Source organism: Castor canadensis, chromosome 1, assembly GCF_047511655.1.
Source record: "Castor canadensis chromosome 1, mCasCan1.hap1v2, whole genome shotgun sequence".
In the NCBI taxonomy this organism is placed as follows: domain Eukaryota; kingdom Metazoa; phylum Chordata; class Mammalia; order Rodentia; family Castoridae; genus Castor; species Castor canadensis.
In genome coordinates this window covers 7,551,675-7,565,318 of record NC_133386.1, presented here as the reverse complement: position 1 = coordinate 7,565,318, position 13,644 = coordinate 7,551,675, and the positions used below count along the sequence as shown (strand labels likewise).

At 41.3% G+C, this 13,644-nt stretch overlaps 1 pseudogene; it reads left to right on the top strand.

The window, feature by feature from the left end:
• Positions 1–9,455: 9,455 nt before the first annotated feature.
• LOC109682988 (periphilin-1 pseudogene) lies at positions 9,456–10,538 on the top strand (annotated as a pseudogene).
• Positions 10,539–13,644: the final 3,106 nt, after the last annotated feature.

Genomic DNA, 13,644 nt, shown 5'->3' with positions numbered 1-13,644 from the left:
TCCCAGGGGTTTTTTTGTGCACTTGGTCATTTTCCATGGAACTGGAGATCCGGTGACCAAATGCTTGCCAGGCAGTAAACAAATCCACACACAGCTTTTGTTCTTTTGATCATTGAGTGTAATCTCTGCAAAGTTTAAGTTCACTTCATGAAAACATCCGGTTTTATTTGGGACCTTTTCTTCTGGTCAGTCTATTCAGATGCCTGGGTGGTGGGGGTGGGGAGTGGGGGGTGAGAATCAATTCACATGTTTGAAACTCTGTGTTCCTGCTGTCTGCCTCTTAATCACCATGTTGATATACGAGTGTGTGTGAGAGAAAGAGAACAAAGGGTGAATGAAAACAGGTTCCAGAATTCTCTTCTCAGGGGTCACCCTGCTGTGAGACTACCCTTTCTGATCACCACTGAGGCTACCTCATCCCCAGGTTGCTCAGGGTCACTGGAATTCTGAGTCCAGAGCCTTGAAGCTGGGGGAGACCACCAGAGCCAACAAACAGCCAGTGACATTCAAGCTCTGCTCAATTTATGTCAGAGTGCCAGTGACGAAATTCACAACTCCACTGGCCCTCAGGGCTGTGGTGTCTGCCTGATGGACAGATCCTTACCCATGGCCAATGCCAGAGGCCATGGCAGGTGCATTTCCTTGCCTGTTGTTGCGGTGACCTGCAGCTCCAGGAGATAACTCGAGAATGCTGCTGACGCCATTGGGCGAGTCAACACCCTTACCAGCTTCTGCTATGACCAGCGAAAGCTAGGATCAGTTGCTGCCTGCCAGCAAAAGGAAACAGCCTTCCAGATTCTGAGTCTCTGCACTGCAGCCAGATGGGGAATTTGCGACCAGCTGTGTGCAGAACCCAGAAATACCCATATGCCAATTAGAGAACGGGGTGGAAACTAAGTCAAGTTGATGGGGTAAAGAAATCCCCCCATGGTGTGTAGGGACCTCTCGGAGCCGTGATCTGTCCTCTGAAGCACTGTGGCTACTGCATTCTTCCCAGAATCGTGGCTGTGACAAGCTGGGCACTCCCACTAGCATGGTCACCTGTGGGGCCAGCCCTGCCTCTTGGACTCCATGTGGCAGCCTGGTGGAGTTAGGAGACATTTCACTGTGAGTCTACAAAATTTTGATTCTGCTTGTGGTGACTGTGATAGCTCTTATGGGATGGGGCAGGTAGCTCAGCTGCTGGGAGTCCTCATTGCTTCACTGTGTCCTCACGACTGACTCCCAGAGTCCTGAGATGGGCAGTCCCTGGATGTGCTGGTTGTGGCTAGCTCTGGCTTCCTAGGTTCCCACCTGTAAACCCAGCACCATTCACCGTTCTGGGAATCTGGCTGGGGCCTCAGCTTCCAACACTGGTGAGATTGATGCAATATAGTTTCCCCAACTGAATCCCAGATGCTTTACTAAAGCCCAGGCAGTCCACGCAGCCCGCTAGTCTGGTGCCACGGCTTTCCTTAAGAGCTGGCCTAGCCCCAGCCCTCCACTCTGCCTGTTCTCTATACTGAGATGGCACTCATCACTAAGGTAGAGGGTGGAAACACCAGCAATTCTTTGCTCTGAAAGGTTCAAGGTCAAAGAGGAGTTACAAGTGCTAGCCCTGGGTTAAATGAAGTCCTTGCCAGGGACTCACCAGCCGGGCCTTGTCCCCATTCTTGTGGGTGCTGATGGTCCCCCCTTCTCCCCGCACATCGCGTGGTCCCTCTGGACAGCGCATTTCAGATTGGAGAGCAGGTGGCCAAAGATGACTGGGGCAACTCAAGTTCAGAGGGGTCTGAGCACTGGTGTCCTCTGCCAGACAGAACTCTCAGCAGAGGTCCACAGATACTGCTCAAGAGACACTTTGAACACGAGTGACGTGCTCTGTATTCATGCTGCCCAGGGCAGCAGCACCTGGTCACTTGTAGCTATGACTCTCAAAATGTGGCTACTGTACTGAAGAACTGGATTCTCTTTTCTTTCTTTTTGAGGCAGGGTCTTGCTATGTAGCTCAAACTCTAGATCCTCCTGCCTCAGCCTCTTCAGTGCTGAAATTATGGGCCAGGAACTGCATTTCCAGTTCTCTTCAATTTTAACCAACATACACGTAATGTTATACAGTCACGCATAGTCAGTGACTCCGTACTAGACAGCGAGGTTACAATAACTGGCAGCTGGGCTTTCCCTGGACTGGGGTGGCTGCTGTGTGTTTCTGTATTATACTGAAGGTGTTGTGTTTACACCTCTGGACTGTATACACTACAGGCTGAGTGCCTGCCTGACTTTGTAAAGGCCCACATCTCTCTCTCTCTTAAATTTTCTATTGTACAAAATAATGGGTCCCATTATGACATTTCCACATGTGCAAATAATATGCTTTATCCTGTCACCTTCCCATCACCATATCTTGTCCCCCTCCTCCTTCCCCCTAGATGCTGCTCAATTTAGGCTCACGACTTAAGGTTTTCTTGTTCTGTATTTGTGGATCTAGATTCCACATATGAGAGAGAACGTGCTGTATTTGTTTTTTATGAGTCTGGCTTATTTCACTTAACATGACCTCTACTTCTGTCCATCTTACTACAAACAACATAATTTTATTCTTCTTTATGGCTGAATGATACTCCTCTGTGCATACCATAGTTTCTTTACCCATTCATTGGTTATTGGGCACCTAGGCTTATTCTGTAACTTGACTATTATGAATTGTGCCTCATAAGTAGGAATGTGCAGATGTCTATTGGGTACTGTCATATTCCTCTGGGTATGTGCCCAGGAATGGGATATCAGGATCATAGGTAGTTCTATCTTTAGTGTTTTAAGGAACTTCCATAGTGGTTGCACTAGTTTACATTCCTGCCAACAGTGTTTAAGAGTTCCTTGTCCCCCACATTTGTTGTTGTTTGTTTTCTTAAAGATATGCCTTCTGAACAGAGAGAAGCAGAATCTCGGTGTCATTTCAATTTGCATTTCCTTCATGGCTAAGGATGGTGAGCATTTCTTCGTGTGTTTATTGGCCATTTGTATTTCTTCTTTTGAAAATTGTTCAACAGTTGCCTGTTTATTAATTGGGCTATTTATTCTTTTGGTGTTTACTTTCTGGAGTTCTTTATATATTCTGGATCTGAATCCCTTGTCAGATGAATAGCTGGCAAAGCTTTTCTCCCATGTGTAGGCCGTCTTTTCAACTCTGAGAATCATTTCCTTTGAAGGGCTACATGTTTTCTTGGTCTCACCAATAATCTGATCCTTGTGGATGCATTCTGTGAATGCTAAGTGAGGGGCTGGAGAACAGCAAACCACATTCTCCTCCCTCCATGTTAGGGAATTTACTCTTGACCTGTTGCCCTCTCTCCAGCACCCCTCTCCTGGCACTTTGTCCACCTGAGAATCAGCTGCTCCTGATTGGTCACTCAGCCTCTCTGGTTAAGTCAGGTGCCCTCCTTCAGGAGAGCTGGTCTTGGCTCCACAGCGCCCTCTCTTGGGGGCTGAAGTGACCACCACAGCTGGGATCCCTGGTTCTCCACAGTTCTTCCTCCAGGTTCACATGGGTGCAAGCCAGTGAGAATGGATGTTAAACCATACAAGGCAGAGCTTCTCGGTGGTGCTCCTGCAAAGCCTAGCATCAGCACAAACTGCCTCCATCTTAGCTACAGCTGAAACCAGACACTCTCTCCATTGACTGCCAGAAACAATGTTGACTCATTTTTTCTTTTCAAAAGCTTCGTTACATTTTCTTTGGCTAGTACTAATTTTCAGGCAGATCACTAATCCAGTAGCAAATTAACCTGTTTTATTTTTAAGCTTGGGCTATCTCTACCGATGGTCTCTTTTGATTGTGTTCTGAGTTTCAGATTTTTTAAAGTTGTTCTGAAGCAAGCTTGCAACCTGGTCCAGCTGACCTCTCAGTCATCAGCAATTCTATTCTTGAAGTAGCTCAGGTCAAAAACTTTGATGCTAACCTTGACTCCTAGTCATACCATACACTCATGCATTCTCTCAGCAACACTTTCGCTTTATATGGAGCTGGACACCTCACTCCACTGTCTCTGCCACCTTGCTGGTCCAAGCCACCAGGTTCTCTCACCCGGTGAATGCAAGAGATTCCTTCCTGGCCTCTCTGCCACCCTCTTGGGCCTTTACCTTCTGTCTGTCACTCAGCAGCCAAAGGGACCCCCCACCATTCCTCCTTGTTGCTCTCACTTGTCTCCCAAGAATAATACTTGGATGGTTCAAACCCCTCCCCCATGCCCACACATTCTCACCCACACTCTCCCCTCCTCCTTCCTGTTGTCCACAGTCCCTGAAAAAACACTGTGTGTATTGTTCCCTCTGCCTGCAGGCTTATCTCCGTCGTCTCTGTACACAATCCCTCCTTCCTTCAGGACTGTATTCAGTACTCCCCTGCCTTGGTTTGTTTTATGAGTTCACCTTTCATTTCATATTTATGTAGGTATGCTTGTTTTCAGTCTTCCCCCCTCAGAACCCAGGTTCCACAAGCAGGGACCTGGGTATCTTTTGTTCACATCTGTGTCATCATTGCCCAGAGGGGCACTTAGCATTAGTAGGCACTTGTGAATATTTAAGTGACTTCATGAATAAGTTTACTCTAGGCTAGTACCCACATTCTCTATTTTACTGTAAAAACTGGCTTACTTTCAAATGCCTGCTCACTAACATGAGATGCAATGCAGTCCTTGGTTCAAGTCACACTCGCCAGCTGTTCAAAAGCTCTGTATCGTGGAGACAGATTCTCAAACGTCATCTCAGAGGATTAAATAAACCAGCCTTTTGATGTAAAAAATGGTGTACAATAAACGGCCCACATTTCAAGGGTAAAATTTGATAAGTTTTGACCTGTGTGTTTCCATGCAAACATTAGCACAGTCGAGAACATGGATTATCCAATACCTTCCCAAATTTCCACAAAGTTCTTTATAATTTTCCCCTCTGGTCCCTCCACCAATCTCCACAGAACAGCCAATCTATCCAGGGTCACTCCAGATTAGCCTGCATTTTCTAGAGCGTTTATGAAATCATACGCTCTGCCTTCCCCCAGCTTTGCTCACTCAGTGTGACTATTTTGAGACTCATCCATGTCATGTACGTCAGGATTGCACCCATTTTTATTGTGAATAGTATTCCACATTTATCTTACTCATCTGTTGAAGGACATCTGGGTTAGCTCCAGTTTGGAGCAATGAGTACACCTTGTAAACATTAGTGAACAAATATTTGTATGGACATGTACTTTCATTTCCACTGGGTAATGGCCAGGAGAGGGAATGGTTGGTTCAAGTGATGGGTCTATTTTCACTTTCTTTTTTTAAAGAAAACTGCCAAACCATTTTTTGTATTCCTCCCATTAGTGAATGAAAGGCCTAATTCCTTCACATCCTGGCCAACACAAGGGATGGTCAACTTTTTAAATTTTAGTCAATCAAGTGACTATGTAGTAGGATCTTGTGATGCTTTCAATTTGCATTTCTCTAGTGATTAATACCGCTTGAGACACAGTTGACACAGGGTTAAATTGCATGTGCTTAAATTATTAATAATGCTTTGATCTCATACATCTTTTTATTTGCTTGGTTGCCATCTGTACCTTCTTTTTCAATGTGTAAAGAAAAGAGGCTTATTTATCTCATATTTTGGAGGCTGGAAGCCTAAGATTGGGCAGCCCTGTGGGTTCAGCCTTTGGCTACCTCACAACACAGTGTGCACTAAGTATCATGGTAGAAATACATGACAGAGGAGAGAAAAATCCTATGGCAGTAGAGTTTCAGGGGCAGGCTTATTCGTTTTATACAACTTGCTCTTGTGATGAACTAACTGGGACCATAAGAACCACATTTATTCTTTCTGAAGATGGTGACCCCAGTGACCTAACCAACTTCCATTAGGCTCCACCTCTTGGAGCTTCCACCACCTCAACACCAACACACTGAGAGCCAAGTTCCCGGCCCACGTGCCATGGCAGTGTGCACCTCTCTCTTTGAAATGCTGCTTCCAACTTACTTGGGTATATGTGTCTCCTTTTCTTCACCTAATCTTCACTGCCCAATTTCACCTGCGTCCTTGCTTTAGGAACTGAGTTTTCATAGGTACACATCTCTCCCACCCTCTTCCTCTCTCAGCATGTGGGAAATATGCACTCAACACTGCTATCACCCAGAGAAGCTCCAATACCAGTTGTGTACCTTTAAATATGAGTTTAAGTGTTTTATCAGGTCATCTGCACTTAAAAGCATTCCAGTTGTGGAATGAAAGACTGTAACTTGTATTAAGAAATGTTCCAGAATTCCTTAAGCAGAGTCTCAGAAGTACTAAAGCACCAAGAAATGGCTGAAGCTCAAAATGATGAGGAAAGAAGGGGAATTCACAATTTTCCCTAGAATACTGGAGACATCACTTAATGTTAAGGCTGAGTTTTCAATTGGGACTAGAAGTATTACAGTCCACCTGATTTCATTAGTTTTGGATTAATTTTCTTTGTTTCTATTCTAGGTTGACCACTTAGGCTTATTTTCATAACTAGAGTCCAATTTGTAGGGCTGATAGTTCTTGAGGTGGCTGGACCCTGTATGATATAAACTTGGGCCTGTGGCACCCGCTTATATTTATTAATTTTAATATTTTATTAGCATATAATAGTTGTACAAGGGATACATTGTGATATTTACATATGTATGATATTTACAATATATCTTAGTTGGACTTACCCCCTCCTTTGTTCTCCCTCTTCCCTCTTCCCTACCTTCTTAGAACAATTTCAACTGGTTTCATTCTTCTGTTTTCACATATGGATCAAAATACATCCACCATATAAACCCTCATATCTTCTTTTTGAAATGTCTCTTCAAATCTTTTGCCTATCTTTTATTGTTTGTTTTCTTTCTGTTGGATTTTGAGAGTTCTTTGAATATTCTGGATACACAATCTTTTATTGGTATGTAATGTATAAATACTTTGTCCCAATCAGTGATTTATCTTCTCATTCTTCTAAGAGTATCTTTCATTCAAAGGTCAGAAATTTTATTCTTAATAAAGTCTAATTTATCAATTTGTTCTTTTATGGGTGGTGATTTTGATGTCATACCTACAAAATATTACCTACTCCAAGATCATGAAGCTTTTCTCTTTCTAATTGTTTCAGCAGTATTTGTTGAAAAGGTTATGCCTTCTCCACTGAAATGCCTTTAGATGTTTGTCAAAATTAGTGTCCATAAATGTATGGATTCTTTTCTGTCAATCTACTAGCTACCTTTATGTCAACACCATTGTGTCACAACAAGTCTCATATCCTAGTAGTGTCAGCTCTCCAGCTTTGTTCTTTTTCAAAGTAGTTTTGCCTGTTTTAGATCCTTTGCAGATCTATAAGAATTTTTCCATTTGCCAAAATTTTTTTTTTTCAGTACTGGGGATTGAACTCAGAGCCTTGTACTTACTAGGCAGGTGATCTACCACTTGAGCCACTCTCTTAGCATTTTTGCTTTAGTTATTTTTCACAAAGGGTCATGTGTTTTTGCCTGGGGCTGACCTTAGGCTGAGATCTTCCTACCTATGTTTCCCAAGCAGCTGGGATTATCAGTGTGTACCACTGTGGTCAGCCTTAAATATCTTTTGTAAGACTTTCCCCAAATTATTTCTTTTTGTGTATGTTATTTTACATGAAGCTGTTTAATTTCAATAGAAACACATAATTTCTGTATACTTATCCTGTGTCCTGTATCCACGATAAATTCTATTACTTTAGTAAAGTTTTTGTTGTCGCCAAAAGGCCATCAGATTTTCTACATAGACAATCAAATTGTCTTCAAGTAGAGACAAGTTACTTTTTTTTAGTCAAGATTTTTTTTATTTCTTTTTCTTGCCTGATTGAACAGGATTGCCTCTTGTGTAAGTTATCTTTTCATCACTGTGACAAAAACTTAAGAAAACAACTTAAGGGAGGTAAGATTTATTTGGCTCATGGTTTCACAGATTTCAGTCCTTGGTCAGTATGGTGAGGGGTGTGGAAGAGCAAATTTATTTTCTCAGACACTAGGGCTAAGACATAGACAGGGAGAGACAGAAGGGGCCAGGGACAAGTCAACCTTCACAGGCATGCACCTCCAACCAGGCTCCATCTCCTAGTTTTCAGCACCTCTCAAATAGTGCCACCAGCTGGGGACCAAGTCGTTCATAAATGAGCCCGAGGGGGGCATTTCATATTCAATCATAACACCTTCTAGTACAATTCTGAATGGAGATGGAGATGGAGAGAGTGGACGTTTTGTCATCAGTCTTAAGCATGATAAGGTCAGTAAGTATTTCACCACTAGTTAGTATATTAACTGTAGTTATTCATAGACTCCCCATCTGAATCCAAGGAGGTTTCCTTTTTTTCTTATTCTGAGTTTATTAAGCATTTTTGTCATGAACAGATATTGGATTTTGTTCAATGATTTTCTCCCTCTGTTGGAATGATTACTTGGTTTTTTAGTTTAGTTTGCTAACATGGTAAATTTGAATGATTCATTTTTTAAAAAATATTAAACCAAGCTTTCACTCCTTGAAGAAATCTCCTTGGTTGTGACATATTTTCTTTTTGATAGAGCTTTGGACTTGGATTATTAAAATACAACTTTGCTAACTATACTCATGAGGGAATTTAGTCTGTGGTTTTCTTGTAATATAATGATATTACATGAATTCAATACTACATATTTTATGTTTTGGCGTTAGGATAATGCTGGTATCACAGAAAAGGTTGGGAGGTATTCCTTCCTCTTTAAATTTCTGGAAGAATTTGTGTGGAAATGGTACAATGTCTTTCTTAAATATTTGGTGGAATTCACTAAGGAAGCCATCTGGAGCTGGAGTTTTATTATTGAGAAGGTGTTAACTATGTACAAATTAAAGTTCTTTAATAGCTAGAAGGCCATTTAGATTATCTATTCCTTCTTGAGTAAGTTTTTTTTTTTTTTTTTTTTTTTTGGCAGTACTGGGGCTTGAACTCAGGGTCTTCACCTTGAGCCACTCCACTATCTCTATTTTTGTGAAGGGTTTTTCGAGATAGGGTCTCATGAACTATTTGCCCTGGCTGGCTTTGAACTGTGGTCCTCCTGATCTCTGCCTCCCGAGTAGCTAGGATTATAGGCGTGAGCCACCTGTGACCAGCACTTGACTGACTTTTGGTTGTATGTGTCTTTCCAGGCATTTGTCCAGTTCATCAAGTTGTTGAATTTATAGGCGCGAAGTTGTCCATAATATTCTCTTATTTTTAAAATTAGCTATATTAATGCCACTCTCTCCTTGCCGACACTGAGAATTTGTGTCTTCTTGTGGTTGTTTTTATTTTTCCCCTGATTTGTCTGACTAGAGGTTTATCAAGTTTATTTATCTCCAAGAACCAGCTTTTGGGGGATAGTGGTGGCAAGTGGACAGCTACATCCACAGGTTTTTCCTGCCACCGAGATTCGTGCTTTACAGAAGAGATGAAATGTGGTCTGAAGGATGACATGATTCTGAAAGACTTCCAACAGAATGAGTACATCCTTGGAATCACCCCAGCGATGGCTCCCATCGAGTGGTCAGCATTGTACAGACATCACCCTGCTAGAACAGATACCACTGCTACACACGTCTGGTAGACATTAGAGTCATTTGAGCACTAAGAGTGCGAGGAGGACCACAGATTTTCTCATGATGGAAGAAGCAGTCCACCTCACAGAGATGAATGGGAACAGATGGACAAGAGACAATCATTCTTCAAGCTGACAGCCCGATTACAGGATCATGAGAGATGCAGAAGGAAAACATTCCTCTCTTCCCATTAATTGAGAGAGTGGTCTCCCTATGGGATGAGCGTTTTTTCAGAGAAGCACCTGGAGGCTGAAAGCCCCCTCCCCATCCCTTCTGCTCCAAGGTCAGCCTAGAAGCTATTTTCCAGAGCAAAGAAAACACTTTCTGTCCATCTCAATTGCAGAAGTCAAGAGAGAGCCATCCAGTCTTTGAAAACATTGAAAGCCTCTTCACCCTCAAGTTCTTTGGCAGTTCCTTCTCAAAGGCGATTGGCAGCCCAGGAGGCTCACCGAAAAGGAACTTGCTGAGGCTGCTGAAAGGCTAGACACGTCAGGTGAAAGTAACTGGCCTGACATTTCTGAGTTTGGGATGGGCTCCACAGCTTTCTTACTTATTGACTAGCCAGAAGAACCCACATCAAACACAATAGATGGCACAGAATTACTTAGTCAGTTACAGTTGCTCTAAAGCAATAGCATCAGAAACAAGAAACTGAACAGCTTTACCGACAAGACTGTGACACTTTCAGGATGGTGGTAGAAATGCTGCCTAAGAGAGATCCTTCATTAGAGAAGTCCATACTATTGGTACCACTTGTAAATTATCACGTGTAATTTACACGAAACAGGTAAGCACTGTGTTGAAGAACTGAGTTCTTCATTGAAAAGTATGATACTTCTACTCAAGATTTTTTGAGGACCTTTTTAGAAGAATTAGTGCTCAGGTCAAAAACAACAGCAAAAGTTCTAGCTGGTGCTGATGGCTCACGTCTGTAATCCTAGCTACCTGGGGAAGCAGAGATCAGGAGGATTGTGGTTTGAAGCCAGCCCAGGCAAATAGTTCACAAGACCCTATCTTGAAAAACCTAACACAAAATAGGGGTGGAGATGTGGCTAAGGTGGTAGAGAACCTGTTTAGCAAGTGTGAAGCCCTGAGTTCCAACTCCAATGCTGCAAAAAAAACTTCTAGTTTTTTTTTTCTTGATTATGTAAGTCCTTAATATTATGGAAGTTTTATGATGAAAAGATATTTTATGGTAACTGGCCACCTTTGCAGCATCAAATAAATATCTAAAATAGTCTTTTTGAAATGTTCTAATTAGAAAATTTTCTCTATATACAAATTCTCCTAATCCTGACTACTCTCACTGATGCATAATTTTAAACAACATTAATAGAAAGGGCAATTTGAAATGAAACATGAAGATTATTTTAAAGGTGAGATTTCTCAAAAACCCTTGTGACCAATAGAGGGAAATTTAGGATGCACAAGGGCACTGAAGTTTTCTTTCTTCATAGACCCATTCTATATCTCAAAAAAAGTGATTGATAACATACTCCCAATTAAGTCACTCATAGATTATTCTGTGAATCTCTATAACCCAAGTTCTTTGTTCTGCTGATTTTTGGAGGTTCTTAGCCCTTCAAAAGTGTTCTTGAATGAAACAAAGTGGAATAGACAGCCACCCCAACACAGCTACCTCTCCCAAGCAGTGTGTGCACCAGCACTTCCTGAGAGAGCCACAGTAAGACTGGGACCGTTAGTATATCCTCTCATTCCTGGTCACTTCCACAGCCCAGGGCATTGAGTCAAAATATATAATCTTGTGGCATTATTTGGACAGGAAACCTTAAAAATCATTTTGCTCTTACTACACAATTTCCTTATCTACCCAACCTTCCATTTCCACTCTATTCTCATGGCAATTCTGGCATTATTTTTAGTGACCTCTATTGATCCCTTCCAAAGGTACTTTTTATGTGCTTCAAAGACATAAAGTTATATTAAAAGTGGAAGTGGCTGTACAAATAATTTTAATGAGCCCTAAAATGGGTACCTTAATTACATATATATTATTAAAAAGTAATTGGTGCAATACTTAACATTTTTCAGTTTCCTAAGACGACCTTGAATTTTTATTTTTGCCATTGAGATACTGTGGTTATCTACCCTTTATGAAACATAAACCAAATGAAATTCTACCTGTCATCTCTGACCTCTTCCTTCTTGTAAACAGTGCCTCATTTGCTACTCACTTTCGAAAGACTAAGAAGGTACGGATGTTGTGTCTTCCTCTTTGCTCCTAATGTGTTTCTTCTCCTTACACAGTCTAGTTCCAGGGTTCAAGTTCTTTAGTCAAGATGTTCCAGGTTTAAAAATAAAAATCAAGACACCACTAGAGGAGTCTTATGAACACACATTTAAATGTAGGTGCAGCAGATAACGTCTTCTTCTTTTCTTCCCTCAAATTACATTCAGCATTCAAAACTGTTTATAGCTTGCCATCAGCATGATTCTCATAGGCTTGTCAGTGTTAAATATTTGTTTGTTTAGTTAAGAAGAACAGCACTTTATTGTAGGCTAGTTATTCCACACTGCTGAAGAGAAAAAGCCACCTTAATTATGAGGCGTTCCTGTTTTGCTGGTAGGAAGAGACACTTTGGCCCCATGTCTGTCCCAGGCTTTTCTCTCTAATCCTCTGAGATAGCTCTTCCCCAGCCTTGGACAGTTTCCTCACATGCCTGTGATGTCAGTGTTCACTGAGGTCTTGAGGATAATCCTTCATAGATCTCAGGAATTCACTGTTCACGTAACTCTGTCCTCTCTGATACTTTTATCTCAAAACTCCTGGTGCCTTGGTCTCCCACATCCTCAGCTCTGCTTGCCAGGGAGTCCACTGGGTGTCCCCTAAATTCCCTTTCCATCCACATGGCCTGGAAAGCCTCTCATTGCAGCAAGCTGGGGTGATCATAGGCTGACTTGTTTATTTCCTATGATTACTGTTCTATATTGCCTGATGTCCAGTGCCTTAAAAACTGCTGTTTGCTATCTTTTGGTTGGTTTTTAGGATTGTTTCAGTAAGTTTGAGGATGATTAAATTAAGATACCAATAAATAAAACCACAATATCCAAGAACTCTGGGACACAGAGACCAAGCCTACAAAACTAGTGTAAAAGAGAACCAAGATACAGACTAAAAGGCAGAGAAAAACTTATTCAATAAAATTATAGCAGAAAATTCCAATATTTAAGAACAGAAATGGACATCCAAGTATATGAGTGAATCCTAAAAAAACATGACCAGAAAAGAACCTCTCTACAACATATTATAGTTAAAATGCCAAGAATACAAAACACTGAACACAGCAAGAAAGAAGCAGCAAGGCAAATCTATCAAAATAATAGCAAAACCCTAAAAGGCAGGAGAGCACGTACTGATGTACATCAAGCCCTGAAACAAAATAGCTACCAACCAAGACTACTATGTCCAGCAAAATGACCCTTTAAATTGAAGAACTAAAGACTGTCTGTGATAAGCATAAAATGAAGTAATTCATGACCACTAAGCCAGAATTGCAGAAGATACGTAAAAGAATCCTATACACAGAGAGGAAGAAAAGCATAAGATCTTAGAGAGAATAAATCTCACAAGAATAGATAAACACACAAGAGGTAGGAAAAATGAAACATTATTCAAACCTCTAAGAGGAAGGTTAGTGTATATTCTGTGAAATATATCCTAATCTTAAATGTAAATGGTTTTAACTCTCCAATTAAAAGACACAGACTGGCTGAATGGATTAACAAACACAATCCAGATATTTATTGTCTATAAGAAACTGACCTCACTGGAAAAGACACACATAGACTGGAAGTAAAGATTGGATAATAATATAGAATGTAAAAAGAATCTGAAAGCAAGCAGTAGTAGGAGTACCCATATCTAACAAAGCAGACTTCAAGCCAAAATTAGCCAAGGGGTCAAGTACACATTAATAAAGGGAAAAATCCATCAAGAAATTATAATGATTGTAAATATATATGCAGTAAATGTTGGTCTCCCAATTTTATAAAACATACCTACCAGATAAAAAGGACAGA